The sequence below is a fragment of the Pecten maximus genome, chromosome 13 (genome assembly GCF_902652985.1).
Source record: "Pecten maximus chromosome 13, xPecMax1.1, whole genome shotgun sequence".
In the NCBI taxonomy this organism is placed as follows: Eukaryota; Metazoa; Mollusca; class Bivalvia; order Pectinida; family Pectinidae; genus Pecten; species Pecten maximus.
This window is the reverse complement of record NC_047027.1, coordinates 38,122,997-38,145,932: the sequence shown is the minus strand read 5'-3', so window position 1 is coordinate 38,145,932 and position 22,936 is coordinate 38,122,997. Positions and strand designations below refer to the sequence as shown.

General features: G+C 37.3%; 1 pseudogene; it reads right to left on the bottom strand.

The window, feature by feature from the left end:
* LOC117340757 overlaps window positions 1-22,936 on the bottom strand; it is a 100,501-nt pseudogene that overhangs the window by 36,866 nt on the left and 40,699 nt on the right.

Sequence of the window (22,936 nt, the reverse complement as noted above, 5' to 3'; positions counted from 1 at the left end):
CGACAATAGTATCTTATTATTGTTACATATACACGACAATGGTATCTTATTATTGTTACATATACACGACAATGGTATCTTATTATTGTTACATATACACGACAATGGTATCTTATTATTGTTACATATACACGACAATAGTATCTTATAGGACAGTAATTTCTATTAATGTCACAAATGACATATATTATTTAGTTTGAGTCCAGAAGTTACCAGATCAAGATTCAATGACTTACCAGTGTCGAAGCCATCAGGACAAGCCTCTATTTTCTCAACCCATTGTGCATGATTGTTTCCCTGAACTTTAACATTATGAGTTAAAAGTCCAACCTCAGCGGCGAATGTCAAGGTGGCTGCATTTCCGCTAGCTCCAAAACTTTCTGTTACAGCGATGTGGTCATTTGCAAGATTAGAGTCTAAAGTAAGGGTTTTCTGATCTCCAGCGATGTTTGTGATCGTTTTCTGTTCATTCTGAGACTGAGACTTGAAGTCACCAGTAGTGGCTATGACGACCTCGTCTCCAACAGTCCAATTGACCTCTTGTTCAAGTTTGATAACATTAGAACCAGCTGTAGCGGTTTCTGAGAGCTTCGTCCAAGTAACCGGAGTTGGTATACCTAAAACAACCACAAAACATGTTACTTTTACTTGCATAAATTACTTTCTTAATATCATTCATCTTCATGAAAATAATAAATCAAAAGGTGTTGGTATGTTTAACAAGAGGCCCATGGGGCCTGTATCGCTCACCTGGTTGGATCTGACCAAATGTCAAAATAATGTTCATGTTCAATTTGTTAATACACATACTCTCTAAGGGACTGAAAGACCATATGGATTATTTTTACAACCTAATTGTGTTTGAAGAAACTAAGTCCCTTAGGGTGGGGAAAGACCCTTGGGCCTATTTTTACATCAGAATTGTGTTTATCCCTTAATGTCCAGCGATGTTATACATAGTTATGGGATGGAGGGTCACAGTAACCATTTATGCAAAATCTGTTCCCCTTTCACCAAGGATGTTTCTGACCAAATTGGCTTCAAATCCATTTAAAACTTTATGACTAGGAGCGATATAAAGACAGATCTCTATTTCCCCTATTTGGCCCCACCCTTCAGGCCCCTTGGGGGTCAGAGTCAATATTTATATAAACTTTCTTTCCCCTCTTCCCCCAAGGATATTCCAGACCAAATTTGGTTCAAATCCATACATAACTTTATGATAAATAGTGATTCATAGGATAAACCCCTATTTTCCCTATTGGGCCCCGCCCCTAATGCCCCTGGGGGTTCAGAGTGAAAATTTATACAAACACGGTTCCCCTTCTCCCAAGGACGTTCCTGACCAAATTTGGTTCAAATTCATTAATAACTTTACGACTAGTAGCAATTTAAAGGATTAACCCCTATTTCCCCTCTTAAGACTCCGCCCCTCAGGCCCCTGGGGGTTCAGAGTAAAATTTATACAAAATCAATTAAAAACTTTATGACTAGTAGCGATTTAAAGACTAATCTCTATTTCCCCTATTTGGCCACGCCCCTCAGGCCCCTGGGGGTTCAGAGTAAAAATTTATACAAACTCTGTTCCCCTTCTCCCAAGAATGTTCCCGACTAAATTTGGTTCAAATTCATTTATAACTTTATGACTAGTAGCGATTTAAAGGATTAACCCTATTTCCCCTATTGGGCCCCGCCCCTCAGGCCCCTGGGGGGCCAGACCAACCGTTTATACAAAATTGGTTCCCCTTCACCCAAGGATGTTTCAGACCAAATATGGATCAAATCCCTTTATTCCTACAGAAGAAGAAGGATTTCAAAGAATTTGCTTTATTTCCCCTATTGGGCCCTGCCCCTCAGGCCCCTGGGGGGCCAGACCCACTGTTTATACAAAATTGGTTCCCCTTCACCCAAGTTCAGACCAAACATGGATCAAATCCCTTTATTCCTGCAAAAGAAGAAGGATTTTAAAGAATATGCTATATTCCCCTATTGGGCCCCACCCCCCAGGCCCCTGGGGGGGGGGGGGGGGGGGGGGGCCAGACCCATCGTTTATATAAAATTGGTTCCCCTTCATCCAAGGATGCTTCAGACCCGGACGGACGACGGGCCAGGTGAGCTAATAAAGGGTTTGTTTGTTTTTGTTTAACGTCCTATTAACAGCCAGGGTCATTTAAGGACGTGCCAGGTTTTGGAGGTGGAGGAAAGCCGGAGTACCCGGAGAGAAACTACAGGTCTACAGTCAGTACCTGGCAACTGCCCCACGTAGGTTTCGAACTTGCAACCCAGAGGTGGAGGGTTAGTGATAAAGTGTCGGGACACCTTAACCACTCGTTAAACTGTTAGTTAATGAGAAATAAAACATCATTTTACCATGCAGGTCAAGTGTACCCTCACGGACGGCCAACGTCTTTGTTCCGTAAATGGGAAGCTCTTTACTACGGGTATGTCCGTGCAAAGTAATAACTGCATTGTGCTGGAATGGCGCTTGTTCTGTCCCCACCTTGTGGAAAAGATATCATTAGACTAATTAGAAGCATGTATATCTAAGTACAGTTCCTTAAATTCACCACATATCTTTCTTAATATTAATAGTTCCTTAAATTCACCACATATCTTTCTTAATATTAATAGTATAATATCAAAACATTAACGAATATCAATTTTAATATATACATCACTTCATTCCAATCAGTTTTCCTAAAAAAAAAATTTACCAATCAATTGCTTTGAAATAAAATAAACATTGTAGAAACAGTATCTATATCCAATTGTACAAATACAGTCACGTATTGAAATTGTTACTAATTAAGACATGTGTCTGTCTCATGTTTATAATTACTAAGACATGTGTCTGTAGCATGTGTATTATTACTAAGACATGTGTCTGTATCATGTATATAATTACTAAGACATGTGTCTGTATCATGTTTATAATCACTAAGACATATGTCTGTCTAATGTGTATAATTACTAAGACATGTGTCTGTCTTATGTTTATAATCACTAAGACATATGTCTGTTTCATGTATATAATCACTAAGACATGTGTCTGTATCATGTATATAATTAGTAAGACATGTGTCTGTATCATGTATATAATCACTAAGACATGTGTCTGTCTTATGTTTATAATCACTAAGACATGTGTCTGTCTCATGTATATAATTAGTAAGACATGTGTCTGTATCATGTATATAATTACTAAGACATGTGTCTGTCTTATGTATATAATTACTAAGACATGTGTCTGTATCATGTATATAATTACTAAGACATGTGTCTGTCTTATGTTTATAATCACTAAGACATGTGTCTGTATCATGTGTATAATTACTAAGACATGTGTGTCTCATGTTTATAATTACTAAGACATGTGTCTGTATCATGTATATAATCACTAAGACATGTGTCTGTATCATGTATATAATCACTAAGACATGTGTCTGTATTATGTATATAATTAGTAAGACATGTGTCTGTATCATGTGTATAATTACTAAGACATGTGTCTGTATCATGTATATAATAAGTAAGACATGTGTCTGTATCATGTATATAATTACTAAGACATGTGTCTGTCTCATGTTGATAATCACTAAGACATGTGTTTGTCTTATGTATATAATCACTAAGACATGTGTCTGTCTCATGTTTATAATCACTAAGACATGTGTCTGTATCATGTGTATAATCACTAAGACATGTGTCTGTCTTATGTTTATAATCACTAAGACATGTGTCTGTATCATGTATATAATCACTAAGACATGTGTCTGTATCATGTGTATAATTAGTAAGACATGTGTCGGTATCATGTATATAATTAGTAAGACATGTGTCTGTCTCATGTGTATAATTACTAAGACATGTGTCTGTATCATGTATATAATTACTAAGACATGTGTCTGTCTTATGTTTATAATTACTAAGACATGTGTCTGTATCATGTTTATTATTACTAAGACATGTGTCTGTATCATGTTTATAATTACTAAGACATGTGTCTGTATCATGTTTATAATTATTAAGACATGTGTCTGTCTCATGTGTATAATTACTAAGACATGTGTCTGTATCATGTTTATAATCACTAAGACATGTGTCTGTATCATGTTTATAATCACTAAGACATGTGTCTGTATCATGTTTATAATTACTAAGACATGTGTCTGTATGATGTTTATAATCACTAAGACATGTGTCTGTATCATGTGTATTATTACTAAGACATGTGTCTGTTTCATGTATATAATCACTAAGACATGTGTCTGTTTCATGTATATAATTAGTAAGACATGTGTCTGTATCATGTGTATAATTACTAAGACGTGTCTGTATCATGTTTATAATTACTAAGACGTGTCTGTATCATGTATATAATTACTAAGACATGTGTCTGTCTCATGTATATAATTACTAAGACATGTGTCTGCCTCATGTGTATAATTACTAAGACATGTGTCTGTCTTATGTGTATTATTACTAAGACATGTGTCTGTCTCATGTATATAATTACTAAGACATGTGTCTGTCTCATGTATATAATCACTAAGACATGTGTCTGTATCATGTATATAATCACTAAGACATGTGTCTGTCTTCAATGTTTATAATCACTAAGACATGTGTCTGTTTCATGTTTATAATCACTAAGACATGTGTCTGTTTCATGTTTATAATCACTAAGACATGTGTCTGTATCATGTGTATAATTACTAAGACATGTGTCTGTATCATGTATATAATTACTAAGACATGTGTCTGTATCATGTGTATTATTACTAAGACATGTGTCTGTCTTATGTTTATAATCACTAAGACATGTGTCTGTCTTCAATGTGTATAATTACTAAGACATGTGTGTCTCATGTATTTGTCTTTAATTACTTAAAGACAATTGTCACATTAAGTAACTAATATGTTTTTGTACTTAAGGGGGTATGGGTAAAATTTTACCTTTTTATAAGTAGCATCTTAGTCTTAACTGATATATATTTTTTTATCTGACATTTCTGTTAGGAATGAATAAATTTTTTACCTGAAGCAGTCCTCCCCCTGTGATTAAGATAATTTCTGAATTTAATGCCACGTCTTGTTCATCATCAAAAATCAGTTCTCCCCCTTGAATAAGAAGCATTTTGAGAGTAGCAGTGGTGGTGTCTAGGTAGATGGTCTGGCCGGCCTGGATGACGACAAGGTCTCCATCTGTGGGTAGTGACACTCCTCCCCAGGAATACACCGAAGACCAGACGTCGACATAATGATAATCCGCTCCAGTCTGTAAACATACGATGTCAACACTAATGACCCTTCAATATAGTCACATGGGCCTTATAGCGGTAACCCGAGTTCTGATTTTTAAACTCTAAATTGACTACGTTTTTCTTTTAAATCAATTGACTTTGATCAGTTCATGATGATATACAAATTTTCTACTTAATCCAATCAACCCTTATTATTTTCTAATTTTTCTATTGATCAAGTATCAGAGATTTTCCTATAATTTTTCAACTGGGTCCACTGTGTCTATTGAATTAAGAATTTCTGTGCGACAAAATGTGACATTGGGAAAAACAAAAAATAGTGAAATTCATACAAATTTCAGGTTTTCTTTGAAGAATAATGCCTTTATATTATTTTTGACTTCATTTTGTTATCAATAGCTGTTTTTTATTTTTCAAAGTACCTTAGTGTCGGTCTTTGTAGATAAAACTTACTTAAAACATTCAGAAGTGACAATTTTTCAGGGGCAAATTGGGAAATAAGGGAAATGGGTCCTGTTAAAATAGCCTGTTTCTATTGTAGAAAAATGGTGATTAAAACAGAATAATTGTTTTAATAGTCACATAAACTTGAATATTATGATACAGTCAAACCTCGATGATTCGAACTTCTTTGATTCAAATTTCTCGCCCTATCAAACTTTTTGCTTGGTCTCAAATTTCCTACTAATGAACCTATGTATGATTCGGATTTTTACAAATTGAAGTTTTCGATGTATAAAACTTTTTGCATGGGCCGTTAGCTATGATATCATAGGTAATTGACATCTCATGATTTGAAAATATTACCTGTACTGACCACTGGACAGGTTTTTGTGGTAACCCCCGGGGCAAGATTTCACACCCCTCCCACAAACTCTCTGACTGACAATAGGGATAAAGATAGCGTGTGTTGTCTACTTTCTATTGTGGGGTAAATTGATAATCAGAACAAATTTGTAGATTAATTTTGTATTTAGAAGCCCTGGCATTTAATTACTCTGGTATTCGTCTTTGATGGTATCTGCCGCCATTGAAATCAGCCGTCGGTGAGTAAATTTTACGGAACAGTAAAACAAGCGGATCAATTTTAAACACACACAATTAGGGATGTCTTTGAATTCATTCATATTCAAGTGTCACGTTTTAAACTTATGCATAAACATTCAATCATGAACTACCCAACTGATCGACATTCCACATTTTAAATGAACATAACATAAACACACACGTCTTCAGCAGAAAAACGTTAACGTAAGTGTGCATTGTACTTCTTTTGCTTCTACTTTGAAATGTGATACAATTGTTTTGTAACTGATACATAGTTTATTTGATTAATAAAACGCTTAATTGATGAAAAGTATTCTTTATTTTGTTGTGGTTGAGGTAAATTAGCAAAAATTTTCGATGTGAGTCTTACAGGTGACGATCAACACGAAGACACCGTGAATATGTAACATTAAGATACGTCATTATCAAGAAAACATTGATCTATTGTCAGCCATGAATAATTCGAGGTCCCTCTGTTTTGAAATTTTTCTGTTTGTCCTTTGAACTTCGAAACATCGAACTTTGACTACATTGAAAATAGGTAATAATCAATTTAACTCTCTTCTTGCAAGAAGAAATAATCATTGGTCAAAGTATTGCATATGCATATTACATGGGAAATGAAAAGAGGAAAATCATGAGAAAAAACAGATTACCTGTATGGCCTGACCGTTCCCAGCAATCTCCACTCGGACGGTGCCTCGGACAGACGACGAGATAGAACCAGTATCACACACGATCTGGGTGTCGATGACCGAGTTGACTACACACTCACTACCCCCTATCGATACGGCACACTGAGACTGGACAGTCCTGTTTTAAAACAAAGTAAATGATGACAAGTACAAATTTGTTAAGGCCGATATTCTTGAATACTGTCAGAGTCACCATTTATGCCAAATCTGTTCCCCTTCCCAGAAAAATCTTTCTGACCAAATTTGGTTCAAATCTATTCATAATTTTTATGACTACTAGCGATTTAAAGGAATTACCTCCATTTCCCATATTTGGCCCCGCCCTTTTGGCCCCTTGGGTGTAAGAGTCACCATTTTTTTAGAAATCTGTTCCCTTCCCCCAAGGATCTTTCTGACCAAATAAGGTTAAAATCCATTAAGTATTTTACGACAAGTAGCAATTTAAAGCAAATGCTAACGTACGAAGAACGGATGGACAGTTGGACGTACAATGGATGCCGCACCTTGGCATAAGTTTGACGGCCCTTTGGGCCAGGTGAGCTAAAAAATGTGAAGTGACTATAAACAATTTAAATAGCACTGCCATACCACTGATTAAAGATTTTAATGTGGTGCATACCCGAAGCCTGATCCCGCCACGGTGATTCGAGTCCCTCCTCCAGTCCCGCCCCGTGGCGGAGCCACACTGGTAATTTCCGGTGTCTTTGTTGAGTCGTATGTGTAACTAAGTGTTTGGGAGACAGCATTCACCGTAACCGACACAGTACAGACCTCGGTCGTGGTGCCTGGAGGATAAATGTTCAACAATTCCTATGATATACGGTATCATCTAGTAAATAGTAATTGGTAATTACAAGCATTAATACAGTTATACTTCAGATGTAATTAAAAAACGTTCAATAACCATTATTCAATAGAAGAGTAGACGGAACAGTATATATCTCATTTACATAATTTGTTTAAAACACTCGTGAATGTGTGATACGTTCTGAGAGTATAACGGTCATTTTGTCACGGTGATTTACACTCGTGAATGTGTGATACGTTCCGAGAGTATAACGGTCATTTTGTCACGGTGATTTACACCCGTGAATGTGTGATACGTTCCGAGAGTATAACGGTCATTTTGTGGCTGTGATTTACACTCGAGAATGTGTCTCGTGTTCTGAGAGTATCATAGTCATTTTGTCACGGCGATTTACCTGAGGCAGCAGGTGTGACACAGATAAACTCTGTCTCTGTAGAACTATACTGGGTTGACTGAGGACAGGGCTTGGAGCATATAGTTACAGCGGTACTGTTGTCAAACCCTGATCCGTATATCGTCACCGTCTGGTCCCCGCTGGTACTTCCTGTGGACAATCATACGTTATTATGACACGGTTAGCAATCCTCGATCTTGTTGTCTAGGAGTATTTGTTCATGACTAACAGTAAACAAACCAGATACTATCATCAGTGTAATTTTCATGAAAAAGTTTCATCACTCAATATTCAATTTACTGTTGTACCATGTAAATGTTAAACGTTTACTCATCAATATACTGGCCATAAAGAGCCACACAAACCACAAATACTTACCAGAGTTGGGACTGATGCTGGAGGCAGCCATATTGAATGTGAACGCCATGTTGTTATTTGAGAGTCCGCTACCTGCCACATCTACCATAAACGCATAACTACCAGCTCTATATTCCCCGACTGTGCATGTGATCGCCGAGGTTGATGCGGCCGTTACGACACACTCTCTACCTCCCAGTGTAACAGTATTGTCGGCTATAGTTGCTCCGAGATTTGTTCCGCTGAGTGTGACGGTCTCTCCGGATGACCCGGATGTTGGCGAGATGGATGATATCACTGGCGTTGCTCCAGCTGTGTAACTAAACATCTCGGCTGTGTACGCCGTTCCTCCTGAAGTAACGATAAGGTCAAGGTTGTTTGCAGCAACGTGGGCCGCAGTAGTGCAGACAATATGTGATAGCGTTACTGACGCTACAGGACAATCAGTACCATCGACAGTGACTGTGGTCCCCGTATTTTCAAATCCGTTGCCTACAACAGTGACCTTGGTTCCTCCGTTGGTACTGCCGGCTGACGGGCTGACAGAGGTTATAACAGCCTGGCCAGTTACAGTAACAGCTGAGCTATCATACTTGGCACGTCCTTTCTGTGCGATATCTACTACCACTGACTGTGACCCGACTGGTATAGCAGATATGGTACATTTGATGGAGTCCGTTTTAGCCTCGGTCACACTACAGACTTCACCTCCAACAGTTACACTTGCATCATTAGCTGATGTTCCAAATCTTTTTCCAGTGATCACCAGTGTCGTTGAGGAACCGTCCACTGTTGTGGGAGAGACTGATTCCACAGTGGGAGTGGACCCAAGATCGTAAGTATAGTCACATGACTGGCATTCCGCAGTCACCATCTGACCTCCAGCGCTGACCTTGACCTCCAGTGACTTGACACCGTCAGTGATTGACTTGGGAGTAGAACAGACGATAGATGTGTAGGTGAGAGAAGTGATGGAACAAGGGTAGCCTCCAATAGTCACAGTGACATCCACGCCTGGAACACTACCCTGGAATCCTGCTCCTGTAATAGTAAGTGATGTGCTTCCTTCCAGGGAGCCCAAAACCGGCGAAAAGCTGGAAACAACAGGAATAGCAGCAAAAGTCCTAGCTGTCTGTCCATCGATAGCTACACGGGCGTTTCCAAGGTTTCCGACACGGACAGCTAGTGACTGTGGTACGCCTACAGGAGGACTGGAGGAAGAATCAAGTTTACAGGTAATTGAGGAAGTCGAGGCTGCTGAAACTGAACAGGAGTCACTACCGAACTTGACCTCATTTTGACAATTTGTTGTGGACAACCCAGTACCGGCTAAAACGATATCGTCATTTGCCGTTCCGTTAGTGCGGTTTAAGGAGGTAATAGTTGGTGTCAGACATGACCAGAATTTAAAGTTGAATTTTGCAGCGTCTCCTCCAGTAGGTGCCGGATCTGAACAGCCCGAGATAGTGCTGAGGGTTCCTACACATGACCCGGATGATGACGGGTTACTCACACCTAAAGACACGAGAAAAACATCATTAAAAGAAACAATGTAGACCACAATATGTTCTTTAGACTGTAAACGTGGAAATTTACGCGAGGGGGCAATTTACGCTAATTACACGGAGTCCTTGTGATCGCGAAAATTTCCTCCACATGTATTATCTTGATATCAATTTGCATAATCTTGAGCTACAAAACAAAGGTAAGTGGATTGATCGCAAAAATTACCCCAACACGTATAGTTTATATATCGAAATCGAAAAATAACCCCCCACCCCGCGAAAATAACCACATTTACAGTAGCACATTCTTTCACATTCACTTTCAGGTGGAAATATGACATAACAAGGAATGATTGTAACGGAAATTAAATCTTAAGAGAAGTCACCCAAACGTCTCCCCCAGTCATACTATGGTGTGTTTGGCCTCAAACTCACAATCCACAGCTATATACATGTTAATTACTCCTTGTTATTTGGGTAATGTATATCATGTTATCTCACGCAAAGATGAACTGGATATACATATTTATTTTCGTTATTCTTTTTTGTAAAAAAAATTATCTGAAATCTTACCTGAATTCTTGTCGTAAGTAGCCTCAATTCCGTCTTTTTTGACACTCAAGTCACCAACATATGACTCTTTATCTACCACGCTCACTGATCCTCGGAACCAAGCTGTTAGGTATATGTTTACATAGCCACTCCAAAAGTGTTTTTGGCCCAATGTATTAAACTTGAACTCGAAGGCACCTGTACAGAACATAATCATATTTTACATGTTCATGAGATATTGAATTAATTGACAAACGGCCTAGCCTGTACTCTTCGCACACAATAAAATGGTAGATATTGTATATGCCAACAATGATGGCAGAATGAAGCCACTTGCCACAAACCTCATGAAGAATGTGCAGTCATTAAAGCCAATCAGAAAAACACTCTGTCTCGCTCCTGCTAGCAACCTTTCATAACATATATTGGTCAGTATATATTCTATGCCATTTCTATATAAGTAGATCTTACTTCACCAAAAAGCAAGATTATTATAATTATTCCATTTTTAATAGCAAAGTATCAAGAAAAATTTACTGACGGTTGGATGGTCAGACAAAAAAATTATATTTTCCCATATATTTTTGGAAAAACGTAACAAACATCTATGTTTTCTCTTGAAACTTTACTATTGCATGTGATAAACATGTTGCGATGAAAACAGTTGAGAGGTCAACAGAGAAGATTTAAGATTCAACATTAATGACAAATATGTGCATATAATATGTGCCACTAGTGTTCCTGTCTATTGACACTAGTGTTCCTGTCTATTGACACCAGTGTTCCTGTATATTGACACCAGTGTTCCTGTATATTGACACCAGTGTTCCTGTCTATTGACACTAGTGTTCCTGTCTATTGACACCAGTGTTCCTGTATATTGACACCAGTGTTCCTGTATATTGACACCAGTGTTCCTGTCTATTGACACTAGCGTTCCTGTCTATTGACACTAGCGTTCCGGTATATTGACACTAGTGTTCCTGTCTATTGACACAAGTGTTCCTGTATATTGACACAAGTGTTCCTGTCTATTGACACTAGTGTTCCTGTCTATTGACACCAGTGTTCCTGTCTATTGACACCAGTGTTCCTGTCTATCAACACTAGTGTTCCTGTCTATTGACACTAGCGTTCCTGTCTATTGACACTAGTGTTCCTGTCTATCGACACAAGTGTTCCTGTCTATCGACACTAGTGTTCCTGTCTATTGACACTAGTGTTCCTGTCTATTGACACTAAGTGTTCCTGTCTATTGACACTAGTGTTCCTGTCTATTGACACTAGTGTTCCTGTATATTGACACTAGTGTTCCTGTCTATTGACACTACTGTTCCTGTCTATTGACACTAGTGTTCCTGTATATTGACACTAGTGTTCCTGTCTATTGACACCAGTGTTCCTGTATATTGACAGTGTTCCTGTCTATTGACACTAGTGTTCCTGTCTATTGACACTAGTGTTCCTGTCTATTGACACCAGTGTTCCTGTCTATTGACACTAGCGTTCCTGTCTATTGACACTAGTGTTCCTGTTTATTGACACTAGTGTTCCTGTCTATTGACACTAGTGTTCCTGTCTATTGTCACTAGCGTTCCTGTCTATTGACAGTGTTCCTGTCTATTGACACTAGTGTTCCTGTTTATTGACACTAGTATTCCTGTCTATTGACACTAGTGTTCCTGTCTATTGTCACTAGCGTTCCTGTCTATTGACAGTGTTCCTGTCTATTGACACTAGTGTTCCTGTCTATTGTCACTAGCGTTCCTGTCTATTGACACTAGTGTTCCTGTCTATTGACAGTGTTCCTGTCTATTGACACTAGCGTTCCTGTCTATTGACCATGTTCCTGTCTATTGTCACTAGTGTTCCTGTCTATTGACAGTGTTCCTGTCTATTGACACTAGTGTTCCTGTCTATTGACACTAGTGTTCCTGTCTATTGTCACTAGCGTTCCTGTCTATTGTCACTAGTGTTCCTGTCTATTGACAGTGTTCCTGTCTATTGACACTAGTGTTCCTGTCTATTGACACTAGTGTTCCTGTCTATTGTCACTAGCGTTCCTGTCTATTGACACTAGTGTTCCTGTCTATTGACAGTGTTCCTGTCTATTGACACTAGTGTTCCTGTCTATTGACACTAGTGTTCCTGTCTATTGTCACTAGCGTTCCTGTCTATTGACAGTGTTCCTGTCTATTGACACTAGTGTTCCTGTCTATTGTCACTAGCGTTCCTGTCTATTGACAGTGTTCCTGTCTATTGACACTAGTGTTCCTGTCTATTGACACTAGTGTTCCTGTCTATTGACACTAGTGTTCCTGTCTATTGACACTAGTGTTCCTGTCTATTGACAGTGTTCCTGTCTATTGACACTAGCGTTCCTGTCTATTGACACTAGTGTTCCTGTCTATTGTCACTAGCGTTCCTGTCTATTGACACTAGTGTTCCTGTCTATTGACACTAGTGTTCCTGTCTATTGACACTAGTGTTCCTGTCTATTGACACTAGTGTTCCTGTCTATTGACACTAGTGTTCCTGTCTATTGACAGTGTTCCTGTCTATTGACACTAGTGTTCCTGTCTATTGACACTAGTGTTCCTGTCTATTGACACTAGTGTTCCTGTCTATTGACAGTGTTCCTGTCTATTGACACTAGCGTTCCTGTCTATTGACACTAGTGTTCCTGTCTATTGACACTAAGTGTTCCTGTCTATTGACACTAGTGTTCCTGTCTATTGACACTAGTGTTCCTGTATATTGACACTAGTGTTCCTGTCTATTGACACTACTGTTCCTGTCTATTGACACTAGTGTTCCTGTATATTGACACTAGTGTTCCTGTCTATTGACACCAGTGTTCCTGTATATTGACAGTGTTCCTGTCTATTGACACTAGTGTTCCTGTCTATTGACACTAGTGTTCCTGTCTATTGACACTAGTGTTCCTGTATATTGACACTAGTGTTCCTGTCTATTGACACTAGTGTTCCTGTCTATTGACACTAGTGTTCCTGTCTATTGACACCAGTGTTCCTGTCTATTGACACTAGCGTTCCTGTCTATTGACACTAGTGTTCCTGTTTATTGACACTAGTGTTCCTGTCTATTGACACTAGTGTTCCTGTCTATTGTCACTAGCGTTCCTGTCTATTGACAGTGTTCCTGTCTATTGACACTAGTGTTCCTGTCTATTGTCACTAGCGTTCCTGTCTATTGACACTAGTGTTCCTGTCTATTGACAGTGTTCCTGTCTATTGACACTAGTGTTCCTGTTTATTGACACTAGTGTTCCTGTCTATTGACACTAGTGTTCCTGTCTATTGTCACTAGCGTTCCTGTCTATTGACAGTGTTCCTGTCTATTGACACTAGTGTTCCTGTCTATTGTCACTAGCGTTCCTGTCTATTGACACTAGTGTTCCTGTCTATTGACAGTGTTCCTGTCTATTGACACTAGCGTTCCTGTCTATTGACCATGTTCCTGTCTATTGTCACTAGTGTTCTTGTCTATTGACAGTGTTCCTGTCTATTGACACTAGTGTTCCTGTCTATTGACACTAGTGTTCCTGTCTATTGTCACTAGCGTTCCTGTCTATTGACACTAGTGTTCCTGTCTATTGACAGTGTTCCTGTCTATTGACACTAGTGTTCCTGTCTATTGACACTAGTGTTCCTGTCTATTGTCACTAGCGTTCCTGTCTATTGACAGTGTTCCTGTCTATTGACACTAGTGTTCCTGTCTATTGTCACTAGCGTTCCTGTCTATTGACAGTGTTCCTGTCTATTGACACTAGTGTTCCTGTCTATTGACACTAGTGTTCCTGTCTATTGACACTAGTGTTCCTGTCTATTGACACTAGTGTTCCTGTCTATTGACAGTGTTCCTGTCTATTGACACTAGCGTTCCTGTCTATTGACACTAGCGTTCCTGTCTATTGACAGTGTTCCTGTCTATTGACACTAGTGTTCCTGTCTATTGTCACTAGCGTTCCTGTCTATTGACAGTGTTCCTGTCTATTGACACTAGTGTTCCTGTCTATTGACACTAGTGTTCCTGTCTATTGACACTAGTGTTCCTGTCTATTGACACTAGTGTTCCTGTCTATTGACAGTGTTCCTGTCTATTGACACTAGTGTTCCTGTCTATTGACACTAGTGTTCCTGTCTATTGACACTAGTGTTCCTGTCTATTGACACTAGTGTTCCTGTCTATTGACAGTGTTCCTGTCTATTGACCATGTTCCTGTATTTACTAACACTACTGTTCGCACTACCCATTTGCTCTTTGTACACATTTAATATTAATGAGTCAGAGTTTTACCTGATTTTGTACCAGTTGGACCACTACTGAACCCGTCAGGCTCAGGTGTTGTTGCACTAGCGTTTGGTGTCTGTTCTACTCTGGGTGTCTGACCTTCCACCCAAGACGGGTAGCTCCAAGACCAATGCAATGTATCGCCCAATTTCACCTGTGAGTTTCTAGGATTCCAGCCATAGCCAGTACCAAACTCTGGTAAAGAAAATGGTTAACATTAAAATAGAACTTTCAATGAAACAAAATTTGACAAATAATATCTTTAATTCAGCTTCATCCAGAATGATCTTATGTCTTATCAGCTTCATCCAACCAACACTTGTTCTTATGTCTATGTACTTAATACCACAATGCCTCTCTTGTTATATTGTTCTCAGTTATCCAACCAGCACTAATATATCTATGTCTTTAATACCCACAATGCCTCTCTCGTTCTATTGTCCTCACCGAAATGTGATCCCTGGTTGTCAATCTGGTGAGTTGTTCCAGTATCACCGATCGTGCACTCGATGCGGCTTGATGTGGTTTTAGCATCGTCCACATCACAGGAGGTGTCTCCAATCATGACTTCAGCATCAGTACCCAATCCATCACCAAGGATGGTAACCCTCGTCCCTCCCTGTAGGGATCCCTGAAGAGGGTACAATTTGGTCACGCGAAACACGTAGTTGATCTTTGGCACGGCACTGGTACTGTCAATCAAATAATGCATTTTGTTACGGGTGAATTCAGTACAAATTAAATTCTTTTTAATATACAACATCATGTATTGTTTCCAATCGGTAATGATAGCTTTTCTCTGAGGAGATGAAACATCTTTAAAAATTCTTTCACTTTTACTTTATACATGGCTGGTAAAACTACTAGATGTAATCTACGTCTCGGTTATAGAGAACTTCTCGATCGGTTGAGCGTAAGACTATAGTAAACCAGAGGTAGCAGGTTCAACCCTATCAGAGGCAGTGATATAAGTTTGTAAAGATGTCTATCAGGTTAATTAACGTTTAGGAATTCATCCAGGAAATGCCATGAAAATGTGTCACTATAATGAGTTCTGGAATGATTAGATGTTAGACAAGTAGGTACATTGAAACCGCATAAGTATATTCCAAACTAGTCTTTATATAGCTATGAACCCCACCATTAATACAATTTGAATCTCTACCCCATAGGGGTATTACCAGTAAAATATGACCGATATCAATTACTTAGTTTCAAAGAAGTTTTATATCAGTTTTACCAAATTGAGACCTTTTGGCCCCACCCTTCAGGCCTCTGTGAGGTCAGCCCCACAATTTGTACAATTTTGAATCCTTACTCCAAAGGGATTATACCAATTAAATATGAGCAATATGCATTGCTTAGTTTCAGAGAAGTTGTTTTAGATTAATTTAGCCAAATTGAGTCCTTTTAGCCCCACCCTTCAGGCCTCTGAGAGGTCAGTCCCACATTTTGTACAATTTTGAATGTAAACTACCTAGAGATGCTTCCAGTCAAATTTTTAAAATTAGAATCAGCGGTTAGAAAGAAGAAATCAATTGTTGACGGAGGGAAGGAAGGCAAATGCTAGTAAAGATGTTAAACGTTGCCTAAAACAACAATGCTTTAATAATCTTGCATGTAATGTCGCTTTTGATTGATTTGGCCGATATATATACAGTGACGTAATAATTTTGAAAGAGAAAAAAGTTTGTCAATAACAGTGGATATGCACAGGGTAATATATAGAGTGTAGTCCATCTTGTGGTACATCTCCATAACATATACTATTCAAGTTAATCGGTACAGATATGCAATGCTCTTTTTTAACCCTTCTTTACATTCAGTACAAAAATCAATAAAAAAGCACAAAATATTACAAATATATGCTTCTATAAAATTAATGTCTTCCAAACTTGAATTCACATTAATCATCGATCATGATCCCATCATTAACCGTAGTTACCTGGTAAGAACAGCAGCGCCATCTGTCCCTACAATCACCTGTACCAAGTGTTCTCCTGGACTAAGTGGAGGTAGCGTCGCTGTCACTGTGGTAGCTGAGTAAGACAAGGGACTGACGGCAGTTCCGCCGATAATCACTGTCCCAGAACTACCGAATCCTGAACCAGTAATTGTCAGCGTAGCTCCACCTGGTGTCAAATATCAAAAATATTAATTGCTGAAGCAGGAAGTAGGTTTTTATTCCAGAGTTTTACAGATGAATTAAAGTTTTTACTTATTTAGGTGATTATCTTTTAAAGACTTTAAAAGTCCATTTACAAGATGGTGAGCTGAGATTAGGCCGTCACAAGACGATAAGCCACAAGATGGCGAGCTGAGAAGGCCGTCACAAGACAATAAGCCACAAGATGGCGAGCAGAGAAACCAGCCACAAGAAACTACCTAATGTAGTTTTATGATTATTTTAATGACCATGTAATTTCTACATATCAGAAAAATCATGCCCATTTAAACTTCATTTTTTTTTTTTACATATTTATACATTTCACATGACATAAGACACTTAAGACACACTTTCAACACATTCATTCATTATCATATTATTTAAGCATTGATTTAATTTTTTTTGGTTTCATCTGGGTATGAAACAAATTTTGTATGCAAACTGTATGAATCTGCATAGCATAGCAGATTCTTTCAGAAGTTTGCAAACAGAATTTGTTTCATACCCCATGAAACTAAACAAAAATTGACATCAACGCTTATAATTAATTTTTGAAAATGATTTTCTAATTTAAAACATGTTTTATGTACAATTTTACTGGTTTTAAATGGGATTCTTTTTCTCAAATTAATACGCAACTTCAATTGTTGTATTGTGACATCACATTTTTGGCGCCATTCTCGGAATTTCATTCATAGAAGAATAAAAAGAATTTTTCGTCTAATCACATTTGAGTATTTACCATGAAAACAAATAAAAATTAATTATATCTAATACAAATCAAATCAAATCCTGGATAATAAATGTTAACAACAGCAAAACAAGATATAAATAGACAAAACAGGAACAAACACAGAAAATCAAGGTTGGATTGTTTGTTTTAAATTTATGTCATCAGTTTTTTTGTAATTAAATAATTCCAGTGAGTCTTTCCCATTTGGTCCATTCTGAACTGGTTGAAGGAGTTCTCTCCCTTACCTCTGGCAATAAATTTCTGGGTGGGATACAAATCGTTTAAAGAATTTTTTAATGCTACGATATCAAGGTTATTCTGAAGACATCTAGATTTATAGATATAATGTTTGATAGTCAAGGGTATCATATTATCTACTTTCCTATTTATGCCAAAATCAGTTAGACCAAAAAGAAATGATTTTTTATTTAATTCAAATGTGATAAACAGGTTATTTAACCGATTTTGTAGTTTTGTAGCCAAATTAGTACTTTCTCACAATTCCATAATGTGTGTTCCAATGTTTCAATTTCAGTTTTGCAAATATTACATAAAGGACTATCAGATAATCCCGCTTTAAATAAATACGAATTCGTTGTCAGAATATGGTGATTAATCCTAAATTGCAAGCATTGTAATTTAATATTTTTAGTAACAGAAAAAGGACGATTAAAAATTATTCTCCAATCAATATCCTCTGATACAAAATATTCTTCCCATTTTTTTCTACCGGTTGGAATTACATGATTTTTACTTAATAGATTATAAAAATGTTCAGCACCTTTCTTTTTTTTCATAAAAACTGCCAAATTTTTCATGAAAATGAAATGAATTCAAACTTCATTTTCATGGGGATGAAATGTTAAGAATCACAAGATGACCAATGAAATTAAAAAAAAATGGCTATGAAATGACAAATGAAATGGCTATGAAATGACCAATGAAATGGCTATGAAATGACCAATGAAATGGCTATGAAATGACCAATGAAATGGCTATGAAATGACCAATGAAATGGCTATGAAATCTGGGTATCATGAAAGTAAATGTCATGGCAAGGGATTTTAATTGTTTTTTCATGGGTTTAGATAAAAGACAGTTGAAATTGCCCCTGAAAATAAGATGTTTTCATGAGAAAATTCAAGAAATGTTCATGGTACAGTGCAACTTCCGAAAACCGAACCTTCTAAAAACCGAACACCTCTGAATACCGAACGAATTGTCATTGTACGGAATTGGTCCTTCTTTATTATAGTATTAAAAAACTTCCAAATACCGATCCCTCTGAATTCCGAACACCGGACTGATTTTGTGTCCGGTTCCTGTTAAAATATACCAAAAATTACTTCTGAAAACCGGCCTTACCTGAGCGATTATGACACGAGGTCAGGCCAGTCAACCGTGAAACAACAACTGTGACGGGTATTGTGTGAAGCCTTATTGTCTCGGGACCTACGTAGGTGATTTGTACAGGTATCCAATATATATCCCAAGGGGGGCATTATGACGGAAGGCCTAGTGTATAATCAACACGACAATTATGAAACAATGCCACACTTCATTGAAGCGCGTCGGTTCGTTTATCTTCTCAATGCAAGTAGAGCTAGAAGCCTGAGTTTCGCATTTAATTTAAATGAGGCCCAAAAGGGGTTGTTTTCGTAAAGAAGCCGTGATGTTTTTTTAGACAACAGCGATGTCGGAAATACGACCAGTATCATCTGATCAATTGTAATTGATATTGAAACAAAACATCTTCACACCCTTTAATATTATTTGATGTGTAAAATATTCCGTATCGGACTATTGGCCCCATCCACATGACGAAGCTTCACCGGATGTAACAAAATGTAGGCCGATCATAAAGTGTAGTTGTACATGTGAAAATACTGTTTAAAACTATTGTTATAGTCATTTGCCTTTCTTATATATTCTGCAATATAAACATTGATTAACTTTCATAATATGCATATTATTCAGACAATCCAAATTGTCTAAGTATGAACGTGCCGTTTTGTAATCGGGTGCATTCTAATAAAACATCGTCCAACCAATTATATCCGGAATTTGACCGGTCATTTTTCGATCAACTTCTCCAAACCGAACCCTCTATAAACCGAACAAATAGTCATGTCCCATGCATGTTCGGTTTATAGAGGTTCCACTGTATTAGTTCATTGTATTTTCATGCTCTATTGTGTAGAAGTGAGATGGTTCACTGCATTGATACTCGACTCTACTTTGTTTGATTGTGGTATTAATTTGAGCATACTTTTTTTTATAGATATTATAGCGTTTTATATTTTGAAGCTAATTAACAAAAGAAGAATTATTTGAACCAGTGATTTTATCTAGGGGACATTTGACTGACCTTTAACCCCTGACGTGAGTGGAGTCAATGACGAGATCTGTGCTGTGATACTGGAGCTATATGTAAATGAACTCGAAGCTGTTGAGGAGGCAATACCAGTCATAGCTACAACCACTGACACAGCACCTGACGATGTCTGCAATTAAAAACACAACATTCGTAAATAAAAATTAGAATTGTTACTACGATCCTTAGATAATGTCTTAAGGTGATCCGTATCTGTCAGGAAATGAAGCATGTAGAGCAGTGACAATGATTTTCTAAAAATAGTAATCGTGACCTTTAAATGAACTGACAGCCCTGAAAATGAAACTTATCCCAGTGGTACTTAATTAATGTGATGAAAATCTGTTGAGAAATGACCCCGCTACAGTTCAAGCATTGAATTCTAAAAACAGTGATCCTAACCTTGACCCTACAACCCGGAAACTGGAGAGTGAAATACCATGGTCATTGTAATGTTAAGTTTGATCAAAATTCCGCAAGGACTGGAGCCACTAATCAGAGATTACCTGTATATTTACCTGTATAATTACCTGTATATTTACTGTTATAATTACCTGTATATTTACCTGTATAATTATCCGTATGTTTACCGGTATATTTACTGGTATAATTACCTGTATATTATTTACCTGTATAATTACCTGTATATTTACTGGTATAATTACCTGTATATTTACCTGTATAATTATTTGTATGTTTACCTGTATATTTACCTGTATAATTACCTGTATGTTTACCTGTATATTTACCTGTATAATTACCTGTATATTTACTGGTATAATTACCTGTATAATTATCTGTATATTTACTGGTATAATTATCCGTATGTTTACCTGTATATTTACTGGTATGATTATCCGTATGTTTACCTGTATATTTACCTGTATAATTACCCGTATATTTACTGGTATAATTATCCGTATGTTTATCTGTATATTTACCTGTATAATTACCTGTATATTTACTGGTATAATTATCCGTATGTTTACCTGTATATTTACTGGTATAATTACCTGTATATTTACTGGTATAATTATCCGTATGTTTACCTGTATATTTACCTGTATAATTACCTGTATATTTACTGGTATAATTATCCGTATGTTTACCTGTATATTTACTGGTATAATTATCCGTATGTTTACCTGTATATTTACCTGTATAATTACCTGTATATTTACTGGTATAATTATCCGTATGTTTACCTGTATATTTACCTGTATAATTACCTGTATATTTACTGGTATAATTATCCGTATGTTTACCTGTATATTTACTGGTATAATTATCCGTATGTTTACCTGTATGTTTACCTGTATAATTACCTGTATATTTACTGGTATAATTATCCGTATGTTTACCTGTATATTTACTGGTATTATTACCCGTATATTTACTGGTATAATTATCCATATGTTTACCTGTATATTTACCTGTATAATTACCTGTATATTTACTGGTATAATTATCCATATGTTTACCTGTGAAGTGCATTTTTATCATTTCGCAGTATTGATCGTCTGATCTTACAAAAACTTACGGATTCGTGATTCAATCACACAGTTTGTGTGATCCAATTGCTCATCGCATAATTTTGCACACAATGTCCGCACAATGAATGAAAAATGTTTTCGGTGTGTTGTGCAATCCTAAATATTGTAAGTCCAATGACAATAACACTTGTAACCATTATGTTTTACAATACTGACCTTTGGTGGTATGACACAGACAAGCTGGTCAGGTGAATTGGAGATAACTGGACAGTCTTGTCCACCTACGGTCACTGTTGCGTCGTTCCTGTAGCCATATCCGTCCACGGTCAGGTTCACGCCACCTGATCAAATCACAATATCCATCAACAACTTTCATAAATCATCTTTAAATGACCTTATAATCATCGGCTACATGAAAGACTATCTTCCTTCTTTCCCCTTAATCATTTGATAACATTTTGAACATGATTAAGTCTAATAAAGATTTAAGAAGAATATTTTGAAATGTATTGGTAACATTGGGACTGTCAAAATCCAAGATGACCATTTACTGGTAATTCTGATTTCCAGATACAACTCATAATTAAATTGGCGTAACTCAGCTGACCAATCACAGACCGACTACAACTTTATCGTGAAGTTGGAGAAAATAGTTCTCATAACAAGTACGTTCCAATTAATTGTGATAAAAAATTCAACTGTCGAAAAACAAGATGTCTGCCTATTGGCAATTTTGTTTAACAATCAGACTCTAAATCAAGTGGGCAAATTAGAGACCAATTAAGGGGCGCCTTCATGTGAAGGATGTGAAATACCCCTTTATGACATTACCTACCTCATAAACTACTAGACACGGGTGAGAAACTGTTAATGACTTTACGTACCTCCTAAACTACTAGACTCAGGTGAGAAACTGTTAATGACTTTACGTACCTCCTAAACTATAGACACAGGTGAGAAACCGTTTATGACTTTACGTACCTCCTAAACTACTAGACTCAGGTGAGAAACTGTTAATGACTTTATGTACCTCCTAAACTATAGACACAGGTGAGAAACCGTTTATGACTTTACGTACCTCCTAAACTACTAGACTCAGGTGAGAAACTGTTAATGACTTTACGTACCTCCTAAACTATAGACACAGGTGAGAAACCGTTTATGACTTTACGTACCTCCTAAACTACTAGACTCAGGTGAGAAACTGTTAATGACTTTACATACCTCCTAAAC